This window comes from Palaemon carinicauda, chromosome 18 (genome assembly GCF_036898095.1).
Source record: "Palaemon carinicauda isolate YSFRI2023 chromosome 18, ASM3689809v2, whole genome shotgun sequence".
NCBI lineage: Eukaryota > Metazoa > Arthropoda > Malacostraca > Decapoda > Palaemonidae > Palaemon > Palaemon carinicauda.
In genome coordinates this window covers 123,004,640-123,032,139 of record NC_090742.1, presented here as the reverse complement: position 1 = coordinate 123,032,139, position 27,500 = coordinate 123,004,640, and the positions used below count along the sequence as shown (strand labels likewise).

At 36.5% G+C, this 27,500-nt stretch overlaps 1 pseudogene; it reads left to right on the top strand.

Moving 5' to 3' along the window:
* Positions 1-26,756, top strand: part of LOC137657535 (protein unc-13 homolog 4B-like) — a 51,649-nt pseudogene extending 24,893 nt beyond the window's left edge.
* The last annotated feature ends 744 nt before the right edge of the window (positions 26,757-27,500 follow it).

Here is a 27,500-nt window from a genome sequence, read left to right as displayed (position 1 = left end):
CCTCGGGAGAGAGACTGCCTTGTTAGTAAATTGAAAAGACTCAAGGATGAGCTTGAAAAGGCCGACTCGGTCATTCGAACCCTGAAATGGGAATTAAACTCAGAGGATGAGACGAAAGCCATAGCTCAAAATGATAATGAAATTGAAGAATGTTGTAAGTATGAAGATAGGATCAATGAATGTTTGCCTACTCTGTCTCATCTGGCTACAACCAGTCCAAATCCTTCCAGTCTGGAAGTTTCTGGAAGCACATTGAACAGCATGCTTAAGAGTGCAACTGCCCCTTTACCTATATTCACAAGTGAAGAGGGAGAGGATCTTATTAGGTCTTTTCAGCAATTTGAAGATACGATGAAACGCTTCAATTAATCTGACTACGATAAATTCTTACTTCTGAAACAGCAAATTTCAGGGCGTGCCTTGTCTTTGATAAATTCCTTGGACAGCATACAGCATTCTTATAACGTAGCAAGAGATCTTTTGTTGAATGCTTTAGCCTCTCCTGTCACTAGAAAATTCAATGTCATCAAACAAATGTCGAATCTGAAACTTGATTACAATACAGAACCATTTGAGTACATAGGGAAAATTAATTCTATTTGCGGATCCATTAGCGCTTTAAAAATAACATCAGAGGATATTTTACAGTATTTTGCCTAGCATGGTTTAAATGAGAACTTCCAATCTCATTTAATTCATATCACCAACGAAACCAGGCCATCTTTGAATCAGATAGCAGATAAATTTTTTGAAGCCACTGAAAGGTATTTAACCAGTCAACGACACTATAAAATTAAGCAGAAAGCAAGAGAACTTTGTCCTAAGAAAGCTACGAGTTTTGCTGCAAATGTTAATTACCAAACAGGCCCGTCACACAACGTTTTCAAAGTATGTCCTTTATGTAATGAGGATGGTGACTCCTCACATCCCATTCGCAAATGTGAAAAGTATCCTGAACCTAGGTTAAAAATCAACAAGCTAAGAATTTTGAAGGCTTGTATAAAATGCGGCAGGTTGGATCATAATGAGGATACCTGCAAATTTTACTTCCGGAAACGTTGCGATTGTGACGCTTGGCACTTCAGATTTCTATGCTTGAGCCAAGAAAGCAGTGGAGTCCTGAGGGATAGTGGTCAAAGTAATGTAAAATTGAAAAAGGAAAATTCTAAACAAAGTGATCGAGTTGTGAAGGAAAGTAATTCAAGCATGATATTTGTTGAGAAATTCTCAGTGTCGTTCAAAGTCACAGACTGTAGCCACGCAATACTCCCTACCTTTTCTTGCATTCTTCAAGGAGAGACAAAGATTCGTTGCATGAGGGACAGCGGGTGTCAGTCAAACTTCATATTAGAGTAGAGGGCAAAGTATGAAAACTTGTCTGTCATAAATTCTGATCTCAGAATCAAAATCAATGGATTTAACTCTTCCAAAGTTTATCATACTAAGTCTTACAAAGTGCCTTTGACGATTGGAGATCATATTTACGAGATTGAAGCAACGGGTGTGCCATCTATTCACACTTCATTGAAATTGCCTGGCTTGCAGAAAATTGTTCAGGAATTTATGAACAGGGGATATTCCTTGGCTGATGACTTCTTGAAGGACGGAAAAGATGAAATTGATAACATAGATTTTATTCTTGGGTCAAATTTTGCTTATTGTCTTCCTAAAACAACAGGTTCATTTGGGGGTAATGAGAAAGATGCACCTTCGGTTTATTCCTTGACTGCCGCAGGTGTGATGCTAGTGGGTAACACAGATCAAATTAGGAGCTATTTGAAGCACCTCCCTCCTTGTTTTGGGGAAGAAAAGACAAAAGCTGAAGTGCCTTTGTATACATGTGAGGATCTTGCCCTTTCAAGTCATAATTCTTTAGATCCTCTCCTAGATTGTGATAATCGGACAGAAAGTGAAGGCAGGATAGCAATATTGAACGATGCGGGGAGAATCAATTATGCTTCCATGGAAAGAGCTACTCAAGAGATCCTTGATAAGTGTTGTACAGATACCTTGAATTATGACACGCAAATATTTCCCGGTAAGGTAGTTGAAAACGAAAGAATAATAAATTATGTTCTTCAAAATACAAGGCGTAATGAAGACGGCCGGTTAATTGTGCCACTAATCTGGAATCACAAAGTGAAACATTTGCTAGGGCAAAATAAAACTCTAGCTACTAAAATTCTAAATTCAAATTTCCAAAGATACTCTAAGGGTGATGGAGTAAAGTTGAAATTAATCGACCAATGCTTTAGAGAGCAATCTGAACAAGGCATTATAGAAAGAATTGACAACCTTGATCAGTACTTGGAGGAAAATCCAAATCACAGTTTCTTGGCCCACATGGCAGTATTTAAACCAGAACGTGACACTACAAAATGTCGAGTAGTATTTTTATCTAATTTATGTGAAAATAATCCTTTACAGGGAGTAACCATGATTCACAATCAAGCCATGTTGAGTGGACCTTGTTTAAACCAAAAGATCACCAGAGCTTTATTACAGCTATGCTTTGATTCCAAACTCCTGTGTTTTGATATTAAAAAAGCCTTTCTCAACATATGCCTCTCTGATCTAGATTCCAGCAAGTTACTTTTTCTATGGCATCGTAATGTACAAAAAGGAGATTACAGTATTGTTGCATATCGTAGCTTAAGACTTCCATTTGGTCTTGTTTGTTCCCCTTGCATATTATTACTTGGACTTTATAAGATTTTGATGATTGACACTGATGATGATGACCAAGTAAATTTGCTTGAAAGACACATTTATTCATTAATATATATGGATAATGGCAGTATTACTGCAAATAATAGTGAAAAATTGAAGTGGGCCTTTCAAGAGTTAAAAGGAATATTTGAGCCCTATAAATTTCATCTTCAGCAGTTTGTAACAAATAATACTGAAATTCAAGAGGAAATTGATAACAGCTCTGGAGAGAAAACTAGCAGATCAGTCAAATTATTTGGACTCTTGTGGGATCGAGTTGATGATACCCTATCCACTAAGCCTCTAGTTTTAGATGGTGAGGCAAATACAAAGAGGAATGTTTTGAAAACTATTGCCAGTCACTATGATATATTTGGCTTTACTTTGCCCATTCTGAATAGAGCACGACTCTTTCTACATAAATTACAATGTGATTCGTCCTATACCTGGGACTCCAAATTGTCGGATGTAGAAATTAAAGAATGGAAAAACATATGTCGACAAGCAAATTCCTCTCCCAGCCTCGGAATTAGAAGATTTGTTGGCCAGAGAAATGGAGAATATAAACTGATTGCCTTTACCGATAGCAGTAAGGATATATACGGAACTGTTATTTCTGGGTCGACCTGTGACGGCCGGCGAAAAAGTCCTTCTTTGTACTTTTTCTGATATAAATCTTCCAAATATACCAGAGAAAATTAAAAGCATGGAATGCAGAGGTTACAACCCTCGCGCGAGCACCTTGTTGGTGTCGTATATCTAACAAGGGCGTTTGTAAAACACTATTCACAGGCTGTCTTCCATTTAGATAATCCCTTCATCAAAGGGGGAGGGCCGTGACAGGCCCTAGAGAATACAGTTGGGTTACCCTACCGACACCTACCACTCGCGCTCACCAGGTCATCCTTCTGATTTGGAACTTGCATACAAGTTGAGTTTTTTGGGCACAGTGTTTTTTCGAAGAGTTTCTCGTTATTTCAACATGACTGACGTTGCTACTTCGCCCTTACCAATGTTAAGTACCATAGTTTGTTTTGGCAGCTTTTGACAGTACCGGACATTTGTTCTGTTTCCAATATGGTGGTTTTTAGTTTTGGAAGCGATTGTCCTGCCGAGGTATCGGCAGCCATTTTGGGTTATGTTCGCTTCGGTAAATATTCTAGATATTTTTGCCCATCTGGTACTCTGTCATCTAGGTTATATCACTTACGTTTTATGGCCTTTTTGTGTTATCATTAATTTTTACTATGGTATTTATTTGCTTGCAAGTCCAATTTGGACCTACGAAGAATAGCGATTTAAAGAATAGCGAATTAAAGTTTAGCGATTTAGTCTGTTAGTTTGTACTCGCCTCAGTGGCTTCGATTTAGACTATATCCTTGTTTATTTGTTACGTTGTCGTTATTCTTCGTTCTTGGTTATTACAATTACTAAGAAAAGCAATCAATTTTATTAATTTTCTTGTTTTATTGTGTAATGTTAGTTTTTTATTATGTAACCTTGAGAGCGAAAACAGAGACTGCTCGTTCCCTGTTCTACGGATATGAGTTATCCCTCCTCTCGTTTTCTTTGTTAGCTCGAGTAAGAGAGGTGAATTTCCCGTTCTCCGTTTTTATACGATCACGAGTTATTCAGGCCTCCTCTTAGTATCAGAGTTGATGATAGTACGTTTAATATTATAAACGTTTTTATTGATGTGGTTACTGTTAATATAGCTAACACTATTAATAGGTACGTTAGTGTATGAGTCATTAATTGGGGTCGTTTTATACCAACACCCTTAGCTCCGCCTTGAGTTATGCTTAGCTCCGCCTTGAGTTATGCTCAGCTATATGGATACTCATTGGGTGAGAACTAGTTAACGTACAGGAGCAGATTTTTGGAGTGCAACGGTGAAATCCGGCACTCGGACTCCGGCTGAAGCCTTTTACACACGAACCTTTGTCATGTTTGATCATAATTACACCGTTACGGCCGGCTTCACGGGAGATAACACAATCATTCATTGAGGTTAATGTTATCGTACCGGGAACGGTCACGATATCACGGTGACGGGCCTTTGCTACCGGATATCCGGTACAAACAGAGATCAAGCAGACGGCCAGAACCGGAGTTAACAATGTGATACCGATGAAGACTTCACAGTTTCATTATTACGGTCCCTTTTTCATCGAATCTCCGGCTTCACTGGAGATAACACAAACATTCAGTATTAGAGAATGTTATCGTACCGCTGAGGATCACGTTTTCACGATGACGGACCTTTGTCACTAGTTCTCCGTTACAAACAGAGATCAATCAGACGATCAGAATCAGGGTATGAACCCTTTTTCATGAATAATCACAATATCGTTATTACGATCCTTTTCATCGAATCTCCGGCTTAACCGGATATCGTACAGGCGATCAGCATTGAGGTTAATATTAGTTTTCCTCTGGTGTTCACGTTGTCACTATGACTGACCTTTGTACCGGGGATTGTTACCGGAGCTCCGGTACAGACAGAGATCACTCAGACCACGGGTGGCCAATCTCTTGTCTTGCTGTAAAGGAAAGGATTTAACATGAATACAAAGTAAACTGTACTTACTTTAATGACACTTTGAATTTGCGTTGGTAATATTCATTAGTTATTCTTGAAAGTCCTAATAAAAATATATGAACATAACTATGCCTATATTTATGCATATATTTAATTCTAACTATGTATAAATATGGATAAATATCCATACAACATCGTGTTCAAATAGAAATAAATTGATTATGCCTATATTTATGCATTTTCAATTCTAACTATGCCTAAATATGAATAAATATCCATACAACATAGTGTTCAAATAGAAATAAATTGATTGTGCCTATATTTGTGCATATTCAATTCTAACTATACCTAGATATGAATAAATATTCATACAACATCGTGTTCAAATAGAAATAAATTGATTATGCCTTTATTTATGCATATTCAATTCTAACTATGCCTAAATATGAATAAATATCCATACAACATAGTGTTCAAATAGAGATAAGTTTCCACTCAGTACTGGGAACCGAACGTTGGCCCCTTCTAATGAAGGGCCGGGTCGAGACTAACCATGCCATGAGAGGCTATCTACTGTTCCTTGAAACTCTGGTCAGTGAACAGATGAATCAATAGAATACTAATAGCCAGTAAATAATGTTAGACCCGGTTCTGAACGTCTGAGTCAGGGGTGGCCAACCTGTGGCGGATGCGCCAACAGTGTCACATTTCATGAATACAAGTGTCGAACTATACCCCAGAAGATAGTACATTAAATGACTTTTCTTTAAAATTGATTTTTATGAGTTATACAGCTGATCCCAGCCTGTGAATAGGATCACTAACCAAAGTTCAAGGAACATCCAGACTTATGTCCTCTTTCTGTTACAGAAGGTTCGCCTACATGGTTCCCGTCAGGATGATGATGAATCTCTCTGGCCTGCAAGAGAGGCTCTCCGCCCTTGGGTATCAAGGTTGGGAAGAAATGCTCCATCTAGAGGTCCCTATCTCCTCAGAGTGTCCTCTCTAAGGTTGGACGACGACCCCATGGACGGGCAGGTAGGTGGGGATGAGTTTTGAGCCTTCAGCTTTGCAATTACCTACGTCACCGACCTAGGACCCTTAATGGATCCTGATGTTCATGTTACCCTGCATAAACCGTGACTGCTAAAAGCAACACATTCTAGGGAAAACCAAGGGGCTATGACGGAGCTCAAAAGTATGGTAGTGAGTCGGATCCGTTCAGGAACTCGGAAGTTTCCCCCTACAGCCCCAGGCATATCGAAGTAACCTCCTTCGATAAAAACAACGCATAGAGATTTGCCTTACATGTTCCATATATAGATGGTACCATAAATCTGGATGGCATAGACGTCCTCCCTCTGGGGGACCTAGATTTTACTCCCAGGTACTAGAATTCCCGTTCAACGGATTCGTTCGATTGAAAGAGATTGCCTTGGTTAGGTTAGACAAGGTACCGAAGGTAACAGTATTATTTCCTAAAGGGCAGGCCCGATCTGTCTGGACCAGGATGTTTTCAGTCTGGGGGGTACGATAATTCCAAGATCTGCCCTTCCAATTCGACCTACACGTTTGATGGTCTGATCGGGTTAGTTGTGGGAAATACGTTCTGTCTGAGGCCTCTATCAGACAGGAATCGATAGTCGGTTACCCACTCGTCATCACAGCCTTCCTCTGATTCGACGTCTATGCATCCAAATCCCCCTCATCAGGTGGTCTACCTCACTGATTCCCCAGGTACACAGCCCAACCCCGTTGGGATGTTTTACCTGCATACAGCCCTAGATCCGAACCCTCAGGCTCCTCTCGTGGACACCAGAGAGGAAGCTACAGGAGTAGAAGACAGTCTCGCCATCGAGACGGACCTAGGAAAAAGGGGGCTCGGAGAAGGAAAGTACCTAGATTCACCCCCTCACAACGCGGTGGTCCCGGTAGGGGGTAGACTTTACCAATTTCGAGACCATTGGACCTTCGGTCTGTGGGCTCATAGCATAATCTCTAAAGGTTTGAGGTGAAAATGGCCACAAGGTCCTCCTCCTCCACCAGTGACCTTCTCCCAGAAATCCACTCCCATCCTGAAAGAGTACACCACAGGGTTACTCAAGAAGAAGCAATCAAACGGGATCGATCACTGAAGTTCCAAAGCCACCTGTTCACAATTCCGAAGAAAGGCTTGTCGGCATTGAGAGTGGACCTGGACTTGTCAAGCTAAACTCTTACATTCTCTGCGACAAGTTCCGGATGTTGACTATCTCTCAGGTACGGACCTTACTTCCCCGTAGGACCGTCACCACCTCTGTCGATCTTACCGACGACTATTATCTTGCGCCTATAGCTCAAAACTTCTCTTCTTATCTGGGTTTCCGCCTAAGCAGGAAAGCCTTTGTGTTCAAGACATGCCCTTTGGCCTCAACATTGATCCCAGGATATTCACGAAACTGGGAGAGAGAGTGTTAGAATAACTCAGGAACCAAGAGATACAGATCATTGCTTATCTGGCCGGTTGGCTCATTTGGGCCCGGCCGGTCATAGAAGGCAACAGAGTTACGAAGGAATTACTTCAATTTCTCGACAACCTGTGATTTCGGGTCAATCTCTAAAAAATCTCGCCTGCAACCATCAGTCCGCTTAGAATGGTTAGCCATTCAGTGGGACCTTTCGAAGCACACGTTGTCTCTCCCTTCCAAAAGGTAAGAGGAATAGTTTCCAAGATCAAAAAATTCTCTCAAACACAAACAGGTGTCCGAAGAGCCTTAGAAAGTATCCTCGGACTTTTCCAATTCACTTCAGTAACAGATCTCCTAATAAAAGCCAAACTCAAAGACATCAATCGAGTTTGGAGAAAGAGAGCTACAGTACCTATAAGAGACATGGTCTCGAAGATCCCCTCTGTCTTGAAAATGAGACTACGCCCATGGTCCGAACCGAAGGACCTCTCCAAATCGGTTCCTCTACAATTCCCACCTCCACAAGTGACATTCCATACAGCCGCGTCTCTAAGTGGATGGGGGGGATTACTCCGAACATCAGATGTTTCAGGTTCTTGGTCACTCTCCATGAAACAGTCTCATATCATTGTTCTCAAAGCCATGGCAGTGTTCTTGACCCTGAAGAGAGACTCTCCTCCGAGGTCGACCCACATCAGAGTAGTGTCAGACAGCACAGACGCAGTACACTACGTCAACAAGGGAGAATCCAAGTCACCCAACCTGAATCAGATCCTGGTCACTATCTTCGCCTGGGCAACAGAAGAGAACTGGTTCCTGTCAGCACCTCACCTAGCGGGAGGCCAGAATGTGAGAGCGGACTCACTATCCAGGACGGATCCACTGGAGTCAGAATGGTCTCTAGACATAATTTCATTCCGGTGGATACTCAGGCTCGTTCCAGGCCTCCAGGTAGATCTATTCGCAACTCAGATGAATCACTAACTTCCTTGTTATGTGACCCCAACCCTGGACCCTCGGGCTTATGCCATGGACGCATTACCCCGGGATTGGAACCATTAGAAGAAGATTTCCCTATCTCCCCCAGGGAATCTTCTAAAAACTTTTACACAAACTACGCTCCTTCCGGGGCGCAGTGGCTTTAGTACCACCTCACTGGCCAAGAACAGTTGGTTTCCTCTCCTCCTCGAGTTGAAACTCAGTCCCATCCGGATCCCGTTCCTCAAACTGACCCGAGTATCCAAACTCACTGTGTCAGATTACTCAAGGATAGCCAAAACTCTAACTTTGTGGACTACAGGAAGTTGGCAGCTCGTAGAAATGCGAACATTGAACCGGAAACGATCTCTTCATCGAATGGGACAAAAGGGACTCGACAATTCGCCAATATGATTCGGCCGTTAACAACTAGTAGGTCCCCTAAGAGTGCAGACCATACTCGTATGTCCCCGAATTTAGCCATCTCTTTCTTGAGGTTCCTATTTGACAAAGGCCTAACAGTTAGCACTTTAACCACCATCAAGTCAGCTTTGAAGAAGATCTTCCTTGTTGGGTTCAACATTACCCTAGCTGATTCCTATTTCTCATCAACCCCAAAAACATGTGCTAGGCTTCGACCTTCGGTTCGGCCACAAAAGGACTCTTGGTCTCTGAACGGTGTTCTCAAACTTGCGATGGACACGGACAATGAATCCTGCTCTTATATCACTCTTCTTAGGAAGACTTTATTTCTAACGGCTATGGCCTCAGGTGATGGAACATCAGAACTAGCAGCTCTCTCACGAAACCCGGAAAACATAGATTTCCTCCCTTCAGCCGAAGTACTCCTTTTCCAGACAAAGCTTCCCTAGCTAAAAAATGAGGATCCGCAAAATAGGTGCTCCCCTCGGAAGATTATTCTTCATCCCCAGGATTTTTCTCCGTGTACAGTCACACTCTCAAGCCCCTTTTTAGCTAGAACTGCCACCCGCTCGTCTGGCCCCTTGGTTATCAGGGAACAAGGAGGTACTATTTCCATTCACGGTATCAGGCAACAAATCCTCTACTTCATTAAACATACTAATCAGGAATCATTTCCCCAGGCTCATGATATACGGACAGTAGATGCCTCCAACAATGACTTCCAGAACAGGGACTTTGATGATTTTTAAAAATATACGGGTTGGAAATCCCCTATGGTTGTCAAACGCCAATATCTAAAGATCTTACAGGCCCTTAAATACCCGACGATGGCAGAGGGGAGCCTTATCTCTCCCCATTAATCTCCTCTTCTTCCTTTCTTCCATCTCTTCTCTTCTCCCTCCTACCCGCCACTCACACCACGTCGCCGCTCTCCTTGGTAGTTCGTTAGCCCTATGTTATTTGCCATGTTTAATTCCTATGGTTTAACTGTTATTGTAGTTACCGTTCCTTTAATGTTTAGATATACTTAGACATGTAAGGTTTGATGCCTTTTGCGATTCGACACTCAGTTGGTTCCTTGTCGTCATTATTATTTAACCTTACGTTCCCTATGTCATTTGGCTGGTTGGTAATTGGACGATTACTTTATTATATCATAGTATTGTCGTACATGGTGATTGTATTCTCCTCATTATGTTATTAATTTATTGGGCTTGGAAGGCATTCTCTGGTACTTTTTCGCCGGCCGTCACAGGTCGACCCAGAAAAGGGATTTTGACGAAGGAAAAATCTATTTCTGGGGAGAGACCTGTGACGCCCGGCGAAACCCTTCCCGATTATTTTTGTACGGACCCACCCTTTCCTTGCCAAGCCATATGTTCTTGCAGAAGGATGACCTGGTGAGCGCGAGTGGTAGGTGTCGGTAGGGTAACCCAACTGTATTCTCTAGGGCCTGTCACGGCCCTCCCCCTTTGATGAAGGGATTATCTAAATGGAAGACAGCCTGTGAATAGTGTTTTACAAACGCCCTTGTTAGATATACGACACCAACAAGGTGCTCGCGCGAGGGTTGTAACCTCTGCATTCCATGCTTTTAATTTTCTCTGGTATATTTGGAAGATTTATATCAGAAAAAGTACAAAGAAGGACTTTTTCGCCGGGCGTCACAGGTCTCTCCCCAGAAATAGATTTTTCCTTCGTCAAAATCCCTTATTTATTCAGGATATCCAGTCATTAGAAGTGAACTTTGTTCTAGCTAAGAACTGTTTTGTGAACAAGCAATTATCTGGGAAGAGCATGCCTTCCCTTGAGTTTCAGGCCATTACTTTGGGTGCAGAAGTGTTAATAGATACCTATAAGGAATTAACTGGGCCCTTATGTGTTGAAGCAATCTACATCAAAGAACTCCATTTGTTTTCTGATAGCTTGGTATCCTTATCCTGGATTAATTCCTATTGTTATAAATTAGATAAGATGCTTAAACACAGCACCTTTATTCGTAATAGGTTAGAACATTTAAGTATCTTGTGTGAGATGCATCCTATAAGATTTCAATTTGTTTCAGGTATTGAAAATCCAGCTGACCTTTTCACTCTTGTAGCTTCATATAAAACTATCATTAAGTCTAATTTCCTCTCTGGGCCAGTGTTTTTGAAAGAATCTGCTAATTTCTATTCAAGTCGCAGTGATATAATCAATATCATTGTACCAAACCCCAGGACAAAACCAGTGGATGTTTTTTTCGGAGAATTATAATCAAATTAATTTCGGCTCCACCGAAGAGGAATGTGCAGAACATTTAGCTTCAACAGGCGGGTGTTCTAGGTCTTTCAAATCCGGCCAAATTACTACTGGTGCAACCGGTAAGGGAGAACCGGAGCACTTGGTGACTCTGAACAAGTTTTCCAGTTTGTCTAGGCTTGTATCTGTTCATAGGTACGTGTTTAAGTTTATTGGGAGCCTAAAATGCAAACTTTACTCCAGGTATCCTGAGAGGTATGGAAACTTGAGAGTTCTTGACGAAAACTTGTATGCCAGGGCAATGAATTACATAATTAGAACAGAACAGCACGTTTATTTTCCCGAGATATTCAGGTATTTTACAGGGATTCTAAGTTCGTTAAAGATATCCCAAACATTGTTAATCAACTCAATGTATATCCTGATAATGAGGGAATTCTAAGAGTGAAAAGCAAATTCTCAAGATGGAAAAATGATAAGAATTACAGATTTCCTGTTTTGCTTCCTAAGAATAGCTGCATTACAAAATTAATTGTTTTTGATTTGCATGAGAAAATGTATCACTCAGGCTGTTACAAGGTTTTGTCTGAATTAAGAAGACAATTTTGGATTCCGCACTGTTTCTCTGTTGTGAAACGCATCCTGCAAGAATGCATACTGTGTAGAAAACTGAAGCAGAGAGCTATTAAACTAAATCACTCTCCCTACAGGTTATTCAGACAAGAACCATCTAGAGTTCCCTTTCGTACAATATTCATAGATCACATAGGCCCTTACTTTGTACTTTACAATAGCAAAAAGGTGAAGGTCTGGATTCTTTGCATAACTTGCCTTTGGTCGAGAGCTATTAATTTAAAAGTTTGTCTTGACATGACCTCAGGTGAGTTCATTAGAGCTTTACAGCTTCATTCATTTGAATACGGAGTGCCTGAATTATGTTTATCTGATCTTGGTTCATCCTTAGTTGCAGGAGCTAACATAATTACTGACTTTCTGAATGATCCAGAAACCCAGAATTTTTTTAAAGAACAAGGATTACGTCCATTAACATTTGAACAATATTTTAAAGGCCATCATCCTCTTGGGGGATTAGTAGAAGTATGTGTGAAGATGGTCCGTCAGTTGCTTCATTGCTCAATCAAGAAAAATTTTCTTCAATACAGAGATTTTGAGTTTGTGGTTTCACAAACTATTCACCTGGTTAATCGAAGGCCTATTGCTTTCTCGGAAGGTCTAAGAGATACCAGTGGTGACGTAATTCCAGACCCTATTACCCCAGAGAAGTTAATACATGGCTTGGACTTAATATCTTTGAATCTTATTCCAGCCATGCAGCCGCTTCACACTAGCAATGATCCTGATTGGTCTTTAAACACTGACCCTATTGATACCATAAGAACAAGTTATGAGAAACTGAAAAAAGTGCACGCACATTTGATAGAAACCTACAATGCAGAGTTTTTGAATAATTTGATGACTCAGGCTGTCAATGATAAAAGTAGATATAAGCCGGTTACCCACAAAAAATTACAGGTAGGGGACATTGTACTGATAAAAGAGGAGAATTGCAAACCTACCAATTTCCCATTGGCAGTTGTTAAAGACGTTAAAACTAACGTACTTAATGAAGTAACTGACGCTGTTCTGCTTAAAGGTAAAAACAGGGAGATGGTTCGACGACACGTCACATCTTGAATCCCCATATTAACGCGCAAGGAAATGTCACAATCAAATATTAAAACATTGAAAGATCATATTTCTGTTAATAATACCGATCCCACGGCAAACCTGGGGGAAGATAAGCCTCAGAATAAAGAGAGGCCCAAGAGGAAAGCTGCTCTGCAAAGCATGCAAAAGACTCGAGGTATGATCAGTGACATTTGAGGAACCTTTCAGGAACATAACTGTACATAGTTGGGTTTATTAATTGTACATAATTTTGCTCATTTCACAATTATATATATATATATATATATATATATATATATATATATATATATATATATATATATATATATATATATATATACATATATAATATGTATATATATATATATATACATATATAATATGTATATATATATATATATATATATATATATATATATATATATATATGTATATATATATTTATATATACATATTTATATATATATATATATATATATATATATATATATATATAAAATATATATATATATATATATATATATATATATATATATATATATATATATATATATTCATATATAATTTGGGATTAGTCCTACATTTACTAAGGATAGAAATGTAGAACCCTTGGCCTGGAATGTAAAAGAAAAGGCTGAAATTTTTCTTGATATTCCAGAGTTCTACATTTAACCAAAAATTAAATGTAGAACCCTTGGTGTGGAGTGTAAAGAAATATCTTTATGCTTTTCCTATATTTCTGTTTGTACTGAAAAGTACATTGTGTCTTTTGTTTACTTTGGTGGTGGTTGGAACTATGGGCATTTGTTTAATGATAATTTGTTTTATGACTATAGAATAATTCGCGACTTTGTTTACTAATGAGCCTGAATAGTTCTTTAAACTGACTGTTTGACAGTTAAATATCCACTCACTGTGCCTTTTGAGTATTTATATTCAGCGGTCCAGAATCCAGGGAGAGGGCAGATTCCAGTAGGGCAGATTCCATTAAGACAGATTCCAGTAAGACAGATTCCCAGCGGGGTAGAGTCAGAGACCAACACAGTCCGGAAAGGAGATTTTCTGAAAATTTTTTACTCTGAAGTTTTCAAGAGTCATGGAGCGATAAACTCCACCTAGGCCGAGCGATAGGAATTCATATTCGGAGAGAGGCAACACGAGCAACTGGATTTATCATCTAACCACGAAAGACCAGGATCTAAAGAAACGTAAGTCAGTTGAGAGACCTTATGCAGGCTCACTACGATTGATATGTTTCTTAGATATAATTTACGCTTATTATAGTTTAAATTATGGTCACCAACACGTCGAAAAAAATAAAGTTAAGGATTTTAGCATTGTAATTACCATTATACTTGTGTCTTTGGTTTGTAAACCAATAGTTTCATTTTGACCAAGATTAACTACGAACGTAATTTATATATATTTTTTCTTATTTAGTAACGAGTGTTCATTTACGAAATTTACGATTTCACGAAGCTAGCTTGCTGAATTTCATTCCCTTCACGTTAAATTTGTCGATTAATTTCTTACGTTAAATTGATTCTTTTTAAGAGGAGTATATTCTTTTTTTTTTTTATTATTTTAGGTCCTTCACATATGGTAGATGAGTTACTGTGGAGAGGAAGTGGTGCATACATCCGAAGACAGCTTTTCGGGTGATTTCCTCTCAAGACGAGAAACGGCAGTTCAACATTTATAATTTCACTTATTAAACTCAATCGTTTTCTTTGTCTTTGGTTTAAATTCAGGCTGTCAATTCATAATTTTTACCATAGTACCCGTGTGTGCCCTCAAGCGAGAGATATTGAGTGAAGATATTTTCAGTACAACAATTTAGTAAAAATAATCTACATGAAAGTGAACACAGATTGTAGAAGAAAGATGTTTAGTTACGAAATCTTACGAAGGAATGTGAAAAGAGGAGATGGACAATGCATTACAAACATTGTTTTTTATTTTTTTTTTTATGCACGAGTGTCAAATCATGTATCCATATGTTTAAATTCGTATATCTGTTGTTATTAAATCTATGCCTCGTATTGTTAATGTTATTTTCATATATAATAACTACAGTAAATTATGGTTTAGAATTCCATTTAACATCATGTTAGTAATTTAAAAATTTAATTACATATAATATAATTCACCCGAGGATATAAGAAAATATGCATTTAAATATGAAACAGAAGTTCACAGTTTCTTTTTTCAAAGTAATTTAGTATAAGACAAAAGGGCGAATTATAGAGATCTTTCTGATGACCTTATAAATAAGGAAATATTTGGGGTTTCACATCCATAATTTCCATAGCATTAAAAAACAAATATTGAAATGGAAATTTGATGATTAAAATCAGTAATTATGAGATTCATTAAGCTTGGTTAATGAGTTCACACAGCAACATGCATCATTAATTCATCCAGGTAATTAGATTCCACGTAAAACACGCACAGAAATTATTGCAGTTCCACGCAAAATCATCATGGAAAAACGAGGTTTTAAAAGTTGCTCATGAATGGCAGAGGCAAGGGACAGTGACATTGCCCTAGCAAGCATGACAATGCCTTAGAGACTGGCCATATATTCATATGATCAGCACCCAAGACCCCTCTTCACCTAAGCTAGGACCAGGGAGGACTAGACAATGGCTCCTGATGCGACCACGACTTTAAATAAAAGGGAAGAGCTGACGGATCAATACTGATATACCAACAGGCAATTGGGATTGCCATGTTCAGATTATTGTGCGAAAATTATGGCATAGAATGACGGTTAAAATACCTTCTATTTTAACATTTTTATTCTCAATGGTTCTTTTGAATACTGACATAAATATCTTTAATATGTCTTTAATCACATAACCATAACCTCGTCAGAATCACTTCCTAAAATTAAATACACCCATTCACAATATTTCTGCGAGAATAATTTTGTTTTTATTTATATATCAGGTATAAGTTGACAAATTTAATAGGTTATTATTATTATTTTCATCATTATTATATATCATTATTATTATTTTCATTATATAACACAATCGTTTAATACCACAACTATCATTCTTAAAGTTCCTAATTATTATTATCATTATCATTATCATTATCATTATCATTATCATTATTGCCTCAATCACCTTCATCAACTCCATGCTTCAATAAGCACGCCAAAGGCAGTCACAACACAATACTTGAATACCCAAAAATTTTAGTCCCTGGGGCAAACCCTGCCAAGTCTAACTCCAGCATTGACGATGGCCTCTCTCTTTTCCAGGATCTCTTAGCACAAGGAATCACCGGCTGGTACGACTTGGAGAACCGTTTTGGGGAGAAGTCGAAAACGCCAACGAGAGTTCACCTCTTGGGTCATATATCCTGCACGAGTGATGTGGAATGCGACGCCCTTGCAAGCTACGAGATCCTGCTGAACTGCCTTCTTGATCACGAGAGGAAGAAGGCTCCTCATGCGAAGAAGGTAAATGTATTAGTCTTTGGAATTGCCTACAGACAGGGGAGAATTAAGTTAAGAGATTTCTTTTGATTCTTCTTACAAGTATATATATATATATATATATATATATATATATATATATATATATATATATATATATATATATATATATATATATATATATATATATATATATATATATATATATATATCTATATCTATATCTATATCTATATCTATCTATCTATCTATCTACACACACAGGTTTAAACTGGAAGGGTTTTCACAATACACGGTTTGTGGAGAATATACTGGGAAAATCTGTTTGAAAAAGAAAAAATTCCCACTTTCTTTCTAGGACTTGAAGTACTTTTTTAACTATGATATTAATTTTACAATTTTTACCATTTATGGAACAAGGGTTTTATTGAAAGAAAGTACGAATAATTTAGAAAAGATAACTTATGAAAACTAAGAAAAGAGACCTGGCATAATGGAATTGAGGAAATGAATAACTCAGAGACTAACTGGAAAAGTAGATCTGGGAAAAGGAAGCGAATAGCCGTTGTATGATAACGAATTTCATTACATAGATCATTGGTGTGAACTTAATAATATTAATTCGAAACAGGTTTATTGCAAAAAAAAATTCATAATAAAAAGAAATCAATATACTAACTAGAGTGACGAAATAATTTCATTACGTATGTCAATTTTTCTTCTTTGTCTGCATCTTTTCCCAATTTTTCATTACGCAGGTCAATGGTGTGAAGTTAATAAAGTTAATTCGTAACAAGTATATCGCACAAAATATCATAATAAATGAAAAATCCAGTATAGTAACTATAGTGATGCAATAATTTCATTACATAGGGAAATGGTGTGAATTTAATGAATTGAATTCCTTAAAGCTATATTGCGCAAAAATACTGTATCCTAAGAAAGAACCACCAATCCAATATAATAACTATAGTTTCAATGACAAAATAACAAAACTTACCTTACTTTCCAGTTATTTATTTTACTTTAAGGGCTACTTTTCTGGTCCTATGCTGCACGGGAATCGTACTCTCTACATTTTTCATAATTTATTTTATCGTATAGATTCCAAGAAGGCATTCACCATTTCACACTGTTTATATTTCGTTTATTGTAAAATTAACAATGTTAGCAGTATTGGAGCCTTCCATCTTCTGTTTGCAATACTACTTAATACTATATATGGAAAATTAGCTCATTTACAAAGCCCCATTTCTTTCTGGATCGGCCCCTGCACTGATTTCAAGGAAGACCTGGTCTTGGGAACAAGCGCCAGAGCAGCATTGCGTCAACTTACCCTCGTCTTCAATGTGAGTGCAGCCAGTCAGTGCCTGTCGCTGTGGACCAATGTTACGACTTTCCACTCTCCATTAGACTGGCTACTGCTGCCCACCCAGTTTAATAGCATTCTGGCTTCGCTAGTCGTCGGAGCGTATTCGGAGGGAGAGCAGCAGCGACTAAGTCAATCAGTATCTGATGTTATTGACAGATGCATCGCGTGTCTCAAATATCTGGAGGATTGCTTCCCTACAGGTCACCCGCACCAGTCAAAATTGCAGTTTTCTTTCATGTTACTGTCAGTTTGTTGTACAAATTAGTTTTTTTTTTTTTTTTTTTTTTTTTTTTCTTTTTTTTTTACAAAACTTGTATACATTCCGTGGTTATAGATAAGATTTTAGATATGATTTATAAAAGTATTTTTTTTTTGTTCCTTTTTTTTATTTGCATACCTTTCGTGCTTTTAGGTAAGATTTTTGGTATAGTTTATCAAAAGAAAATTTTACACCTTAAGCTACTGTCGAGGAATGTTTTTTACTCAAGGCTATATTTTACTAGGATATTTGTACTTGTGATAATAGATATACTGCTGGTATTTTTGGTACCCATGATACATCTACATATTCCCATACTGATTTTGCAAAATCAACCTTTGTTCATTTTCTTATATGTAAACAACTTCAAAACTTCGTTGGAAATAGCTTTTATTCTGCTCATAGGACAATGAAAAGCATACAGACTCATCCAAAGACCAAAAGCTTACTCTCAGAAGATAAGAACTTTAGCCTGAAGAGTGTGATCAAGGCGGCTCTGCAAGGCTTCTCCAATCAGTGGTAGGTACCCTGGCTCTGGTTACATACTAGATTTTTCCATTACATTTGCAAATTATAATAAAGTTACTTAAATTTTCTCAATTTTTCAAGAAAAAGTTTATTGCAATCACTTCTTAAAATTCTTGCTTTATTTTCTTAAAGAAGGCAAAGTTCATATAGCACGTAAAGAGGAACATAAAAATGGGAAAAACCCCTTTTGTAATTCTATCAGATAAATTCGTATTAAAGGTTTTCATATGGAAAAGTTTCTTTCCAAAAAGCCCTTCACGATAAAATCGAATAAGTCATTCGTTTAATCACCAACTAAACACGTCCAGGGGTGTTGCCTTCAACTAGCAATTTTCTTTTGGACACATTCCATTATAATGGCCGTCCACTTTTTGCAGGTGGAACAAGATACAGGACAAGTTGACTCAGCATTCGGAAAGCAAAAGTGAGCAGCTGCAGTCGACGCTTGTGCTTACTTAGGAAGTTTTTAATGTACTGCAAAACTTGAATGAATTTTACGAAGACGTTTTAATGGAGTAAGCTTTTTTTTATCCGTTTTTTTGTTTTCTTGTTCATTCCCTTTTTGTCTTTTTCACTTCTTGGTTTTTCACCTTTTTTTTTTCTTTTCACCGTTTCTCTTTTCTCCCCTTTTCTTTTCCACATTTTCTCTCTTTCACCTTTTCTCTCCTTATGTTTTTTTGCTTTTCCACCTTATTTTTTATCTTTTTTTTTACCTTTTAAGTTTTTAAATTTTTCTTATTTTTTTTACAATCCGTAGAGGAGTTTTCCTTCCTTTTGCCCTCGTTTCATAAAAAAAAAAATATTTAGTGAACGAATTTTTTTTCATTAAGGGAATTACAAAATGTGTGCTAGTTTTTCTTTCCTCGTTTGCTAATTGTGAATCATGTTTGGGAAACTACATGCCATCAATTGTTTATTATTTCTTTTCATCTATACCAAATCTTTTGGCCATTTGAGGTTTGTGATTATTTACTTTTTTTATGTTACTTATACTTTATTCCCTCTTCTCCTAATACTGTCATTATTTGTGTTTCTGTTGCAGAGAATTTGACATTTGCTGCTCGAAGGCCTCCTACCCAGTCATTGTGAAAGAAATGCTGGAAGCCGTTGGGCCGATAATTACAGAAGTTTGTCAGTCTATACTGAAGTCAGAGGAGGAGATCGGTAAGATTATCACTTGAGTTATTCATTTAACCGTTTAGTTTTGATAAAACATATATACCTTGTCGATCATTTATATTACCTTCTTACACAACGTCATTTAACTAAATAATGTAAACGTGTTTGGGCGAAATTAAATAACATTCTTTGTTTCTATCTGCCTTTCGTCTTTAGTTATTTCAGTTTGTTTCTCTACCTTTTTCAGGAAAAGATGGAATTATGTTCCATTTCCTGATTGGTTCTACTTTAATGAAGATCTATAAAAACATTGCTCGCATCTGGCTGTAAGTAAATCGCATTGAACTCCCTCAATCCCAAGAATAAGTAATAACGAATCTAGTTGATTTGAGACATCACATAGAAGTGTCTGAGTATTGGTGTCTTCATCATAATATTTATGCCAAAATAATTTCTTGGAAAATATCACAGCTTGACCCTTACTATTTTCGTTATAGCACTACAATAAAATCAGTGTATAGCCCATATGTTTTTCGTAAAATATGGTTCCACTTTAGAAAACTACAATGAAATCAGTGTATCATGTCCGTATTCTGATTCAGTGATATTCCTTAATTATATCTGTAGATTAAGATGTCCATACTTATCATCAGCGATAGTTGAGGATACTGGAATTCAGATGTTCAGTTCGTCCTTCGAATATGGAATAACGAACCAACTGTCTCTGACACAAGACCAAGAAGGGAGGTGCATAGAACAGGCCATTCTTAAAGACAATCTAGAGCCCGTGAGCCCCAGCGTCCATTTCTGCAAGTCTTTGAAGGAAGTTAGGGCTATTACGTACAGGGTAAGTTGGTCTTGCCTCTTTACTTCCCTTGATTTGCGTATTGAAGAAGTAATTTTTTGCCCTTTCACGGGTAACTCTATCCCTGAGAGTGGCAGTTTAAAGATCGTTCTTGAACTAAAAATAAATTAAAGCGTGAATTGCTTCAGAAAAAAAATGTATTTTATATATGCTGTACATAACGCAAACGCTCAGGCATACACAATATAGACACATTATATATGTATACACATATCCATATATATATATATATATATATATATATATATATATATATATATATATATATGTATGTATATATTATATATATATTATTTATATTATATATATTATATATTATATATATATATGTATATATATATATATATATATATATATATATATATATATATATATATATATATATATATGTGTGTGTATATATATATATATATGTGTGTGTGTGTGTGTGTGTGTGTAAACTCATTTATATGTGTCTAACTTTACTCTCTAATTATTTGTTTCAGTTTAAAATCTGGTGGTTCGAAAAGGTATGGCCTGATCAGGAAGATCGCGCTGTGTTTCTGTGGAAAATGTTGAGAAGTCTTTTGCTGCTGAGTATTTCATACTGCCAGGGGCTCTCGAAGAAGATCGACTATATACTTCAGGAGAGTGGTAGTGAAACTAATGAGATATCCAACGTCATGGTATAGAGTAGTCTCTCTCTCTCTCTCTCTCTCTCTCTCTCTCTCTCTCTCTCTCTCTCTCTCTCTCTCTCTCTCGTATATATATATATATATATATATATATATATATATATATATATATATATATATATATATATATATATATATATATATATATATATATATATATATATGTATATGTATATATATGTATATATATATATATATATATATATATATATATATATATATATATATGTATATATATATGTATATATATATGTATATATATGTATATATATATATGTATATATATATATATATATATATATATATATATATATATATATATATATATATATATATATATATATATATATGCGTGTGTGTGTGTCTGTTTTTGTGTATGCAGTATATCTATCTATCTATCTATATATACCTATCCCATATTGCGAAATAAAGCTCTGCACTTAAATTTCTATGCTATATACATATCTGTTTTGTATAGGTACCATCATTACCGTTGCCTTCATTATGGCAAAGTGAATGATTAAGATGTTTCCTCCAGTTTTTTTCTCCTATTCCTTTGACAGATCTGTGTTGTCATCACCAACTTGGTCACCATATAATGAATGACATGAAGGAATACCACAACATCCTAGGCTCCAGGTTCCTGCATTCACAAACAAAAGAGAAATACAAAAAGGAGATTGAAGTTATGGTAAACATGTCGACGCTCAATATCCAGAACATAATGCAAAATCTCACTTGGAAGTTTGTGACCACGGTGAATAAGCCTACAATGCTAATGCAATGTTATATTTTATTTTCAGTTGTTTCTTACATATAGATTATGATATTCTATATTGCCAAATCTATTTCTTACATCGATATGTATAAGATTCGTTGAGGTGTTTGTATGTGTTAACGATGCTCTTTTTTAATTGGAACCCTTTCAGTTACTTACTTCATCACAAAACATTGCTGTGACGAAGGAAAGACCATTTTTTGGCGAGGTACTGAGTAGCCCTCAAAGACCATCCTGTTAAAGTTGCTAAGATTCCCTATTCCAGCCTTTAATAGGATAGTCCTTTGGGGCCAGACAACAACCTAACCCCTAAAAACATATTTTGGCAGTCATTATCTTCGTAATTTATACGCCTACTCATGTATTATATCATGCTGTTATTCATTATCCCAATTGTTTTACGGATTTTTTTTTTATTTTGGCATACATCAAGTTATATCCCTTTATTATTACATATTCATATTTGCACATGTAACATATTATTCAATATGACACGAATTGATGTGTTTTTTTCCGTTTCTCCTCCGCTCACAGGTTTTGATAGAGTCTACCAATACATAGCTTAGTATTAATCTCTTGCTCATATTTTGCATATGTTTATCCACAATTAGATATATTTTATTTCTCTACTCTTTAAGCTTTAACATGCTTTTGAACTTTTCTCTGTAGTTACTTTTATTTACCTCCTTTTTTATTTGCTTGTTTTTTACAAAAGCACATATTTCCTTATTCCCATCATGGCCTGTACTTATAATTCATATTGATGACAAAGGTTTTATTAGATTTCTGTAGCACACCAACGTTTCAATACTTTCTCTTTATTAGTGACACATTTTATTAATATTATTTGCGTTGAAAAAGAATATATTATCTATAGCCATGATGTCATATGATTCGTTATTTCTCCTACCTATGAAAGATGCACAGCCAATAATAATGAAACTTCCTTTTCCACTGTAACCAGTCTTCGTTCAATGTCTTAACCCAGGGACACTGGTTATCAATTCATTTGGCATGACATTCCGAGTAACTCTTATCTTTATCTTTATTTGTCTCACTGAAAATCACATTTTATCATTTGTTTTGACCACAACACACATTTTTTTTATTTCCATCCACTGCTGCATCTGGAATCCCATGGCAGGAGGGGATGGGCATCAGTGCACCTATCGCAGTGTACTGTGGACATTACTAAAGGTTTCTGTATTTTTTCTTTTGGTTATTTGTGGTAGCCTAATGAAAATGTGTCTCTGCCTGATGTTCTTCCTGGCTCGGGTTCAATATCCGCTCAAGCTCGATAGTTTCTTTAGTTTTTGCAGCCTCAGCATTCTTGTGAGCAAAGGATGGAGGTTTTTGGGGAACCTATAGGTGTACCTGCTGAGTCATCAGCTGCCATTGCCTGGGCCTCTCTGACCCTAGATTTGGAGGAGATGGACTATGGAGGGTGCCATATGTATATATGATCAGTCTCAAATCAAATTTATTGTAACTGTCTCTTGCTTTTGCCATCCATAAGTGGCCTTTAAACCTTTAAGTTGCATTCACGTTATAACTCTGTGGCGTACATCCGTTTCCACGTCCATACTTCTATTTTGTTGTCAAACATTTTCTAACTTTGACTTTTTGAGAGCACCCAGTTGCACCTTGGTGCTGAGTGGCCTTCCCGAACCAGTTGGTGTTCTTTTTAGTGTAAATTCCATAAATTAAATCACGTCAACGCTCCCTAGAATAGTAGCCATTTCTATCACCTTCTTTTTTCTCTACAAGCTTGTCCCTGTTTGGGATCCCTGTAATGGTTCTTCAACACATTCTTCCATATGTATTTATTTTGGTCCAGTATATCTTTCTCATTCAATCTCAAGTCCCTCATATCTCTTCACACAGTCAATTCATCGCAATTTTGGTCTACCTAATCTTCTCCCATCTGGTAGTCCCATAACCATCATCTTCCTTATCAGATGGGCTTCCTCTCGTCTTTTTATATGCCCATACCATCGCAGTCTACTTTTTCTCACAAACTTACCAATTAAAACCTACTGATGTTATGTTATTATCCTTCGAGTAAAATTATGTTTTTCTTGTTTGTATTTAGAGAGAAGAATTTTTGGAGAAGACCCTCATGAATCTGTGTCAAGAGGGCGATAGCTTGACTTTCCTGACAGAAATCCTGTATCCAACCATTGATGCCCCTCATAAAATCTTAGATGTATCGAACGCCAAAATTATCCTGGAAAACCTTTGGATTAAGATTATAGGGATCATGAGGGGAATTGTCGACAAAGAAAGTATTGTAAGTATTGTTGATCACTATTTTTAATGTAATAATATAACCGACTCTCAAGTTTTTATGACTTTCTCGTGTAAGCAGTTGTTACAAATTTGGTTACCTTGTCATAAATACTCCTATTTTAATTACCACACATCACATGCAATTGCATAAACATCAAGGGCTGGTGATTGAATGTTTTTAAAAGATTCTAGATTTTACATAAAAAGTAATTGCATATTTATCAACTAAAGTAGAATTTTTTATATTCGAAGTTTTTATCCCTGGTGTTAAGTCTATGTTGATAGATCTCAAGTACTTTTACATGAACTCAAATATTAACCTCTAAAGCTTTTTGGCAAGTCTACTTATTTGAGACGTAAAGAATAATGGAATGTTAAGGTGTATTAAATTCTTTTCATAGTAGGTTATGAAATAGTGCATTATCAAATTTTGCTGCTAAAGTTATGTTATATATCGCTATAGGAACTAAGTTACATACAGTGAATCTCAAACGCAATTATTATAATTCTGAAAACTTGGCAAGTGATATGCCATATTCTTAACCTTTTAATGAAAATAAATATGGATTGCATAGGAATATTATTTTCTGTATTCATATAAGTCTTTCTTCTGAAGGAAGAAAGTTGCATGTTTATGTTTATTGTTAAAAGTATTGTAATATGTTGAAAGAGATTTTAACCCTTTTATTCTACTTATAAACGGGTTGAATTAATAAGACAAGGTATAGTAAAAAATAAAGAATTCAAAATTAATGACAGCTTTCATTTGCAAAGATGGACTCAGAATTTTATGGAAACCTGTTAAAAACACTACGAAAGATCTACGTGGACTTGACGCCTGAATCAGATGAAGCCTTAGATGCTGAGTCGGCAGACACTGAAGTTAGGAAAAGTGGAATGAATGTCCATCTGGAAATGTGTTCTTAGAATCCTTTAGACTTGACAAAATATGTTACTTGAACAGACTGTAAATACGTTAGGATTAACTTAGCACCACTTAGTTCGGTATCAAGAGTACATTTATCAGTGATATGCGTTATCTCTTTTTACATTTAGTAATAACTTATATCTTATATGTTGATATGTAACTTTTTTATTATTTTCGCAAGTTATTACAGAACTATTGACTTGCAATATCCTGCTCAAATTTCTAAAAGATACAATTATGCTGCGCCAATTGAAATGTCTATTTCTAACTTCCACAATTCATATTTCAACTAGCAGCTCTGCTCACCAGTAATGTGAAGCTTACTTTTCCTTTCAGACTACAAAGTTCTGGTGGAAGACCTTTCTCTCATGGAAAAGAGTTCGTCATCACTAATAAGCTTGTACTACAAACAGCATTTCAAAGAGCAAACTGACGGAACAGATTTGTCAACAGCTTCTCTTGTTATAAGGGTAAGAATAAAATGGAATCCACATTTTGATTGTGAGGATCAGGGAGCTCTTGAAACTGAAAATGGATTCACATAATAGTAGTTGTATAGTTAAAAGTAGTAAAAAATGCCACTAAACTATTAAAATGGAGATTTATCCCTACCATATGTCTAGAAGTGTTGGAAGATCTAGGCCTACATTGTTAAGTGTTATGAAGAGTGATGTAGGCAATGATGAATGAAGAAGTATTGATTTAAAAGCTCAAGGTAGAGACGACTCGTGAAATCTGACTGAGGCCATTTTTGTTCCAATAGGCGTAGGAAAAGATGATGATAATGATGATGATATGTCTATAAAGAATAATATTAAAACCTCAGAGACACCCCAAGAAATTCCATGGAAGATATGGAAAAGAAAAGTAACCTCGTTTTCACAACCATTGGAGAAGCCTTACATGATTATAATTTTCCTTAATAGACAGGATAACACTTTCCAAAATGTTACTATGGAATATCCATAGGTATATGTTAGGCAACGGAATTCGTCCTCATCGTCTCCCAAATCATATCAGTAACGATCGTCGGGCCTACAGAACTAAATCCCATTTTCATTTATGCAATAAGACAATGTACTTTATACTTTCAGACTATAGGACAATGTACATTTTACCTTCAGACTATAAGGCAATGTATTTTTAGCTTTCAGTCTATAAGACAATGTACATTTTACTTTCAGACTGTAAGGCAATGTACTTTTTACTTTTAGACTATAAGACAGCGTACTGTACATGTTACTTTCAAATTATAAGACAATGTACTTTTTACTTTCATACTATAAGATAATGTACTCGAGACAGTGTACTTTTTGCTTTCAGACTTGGTTTGAAGAGGATAATAAACTCAGTGTTGATGTCTTAATGGCCAAGGACATAGTTCCCCCAGAAGAAGCGCATAAAGGTCCTCTCGAATATTACGTTGAATTCGAGATCGTTACCTCCGAATATCAGTGCTCGAGCTAGAAGACTCCATTATTTTTTATGTCAATAATGAGAAGGTACTCTGAATGGTTCTATAATTATGATATATGAGAATGATATACACCCATGTACGGTAATTAGGTAATTAGCTTTGAATATTTTCTACGATCAACATAGCGTTGGGTTAACAAAACAGCTTTCATAGTTATGGCAGCATTATGGATTTGTTAGAGTGCTCTCTGAAAGGTTTTTGATTATAATAACGCTTTAAATACAATAGGAATTCCTAAAGAAAACTGAAAAGATTTTTACCTTTCATTTTAGCGACTTGGACCATAACTGTGACAGTGAACATGAAGGAACCCTCTCTCTGACTCTAAAGGATCGGAACCTCACCCGATCGGATACTCTTCTAAGGGAATCTGTCATCCCCTTCTCCAGCATTTCCTAGGGGCAATGCTATGTCCACAACAGGTACCTGAAAATGTTCCTCCCCACCGTCAACGAAGGTAACTAAGATTTCTCATTATTTTCAATATCATTTATTCTATTATCAACACCTAAGCTACAACCAAAGTAGGAAAAGCAGGATGCTATAAGCCAAAGGGCAGTCTAGTGAGGAAAGGAAATAGGTAAACGGATAAAACAGTTGACCCTAGTGTTCCCTCTACACTTTAAATAATAACACGATCTAAAGATAAGGTCAGGAATTGAATACGTGTTAAACCAAGATTGTGAGATTTAGTGATAAAGAACATAATTCTTTAAAAAAAAAAAAAAAATATT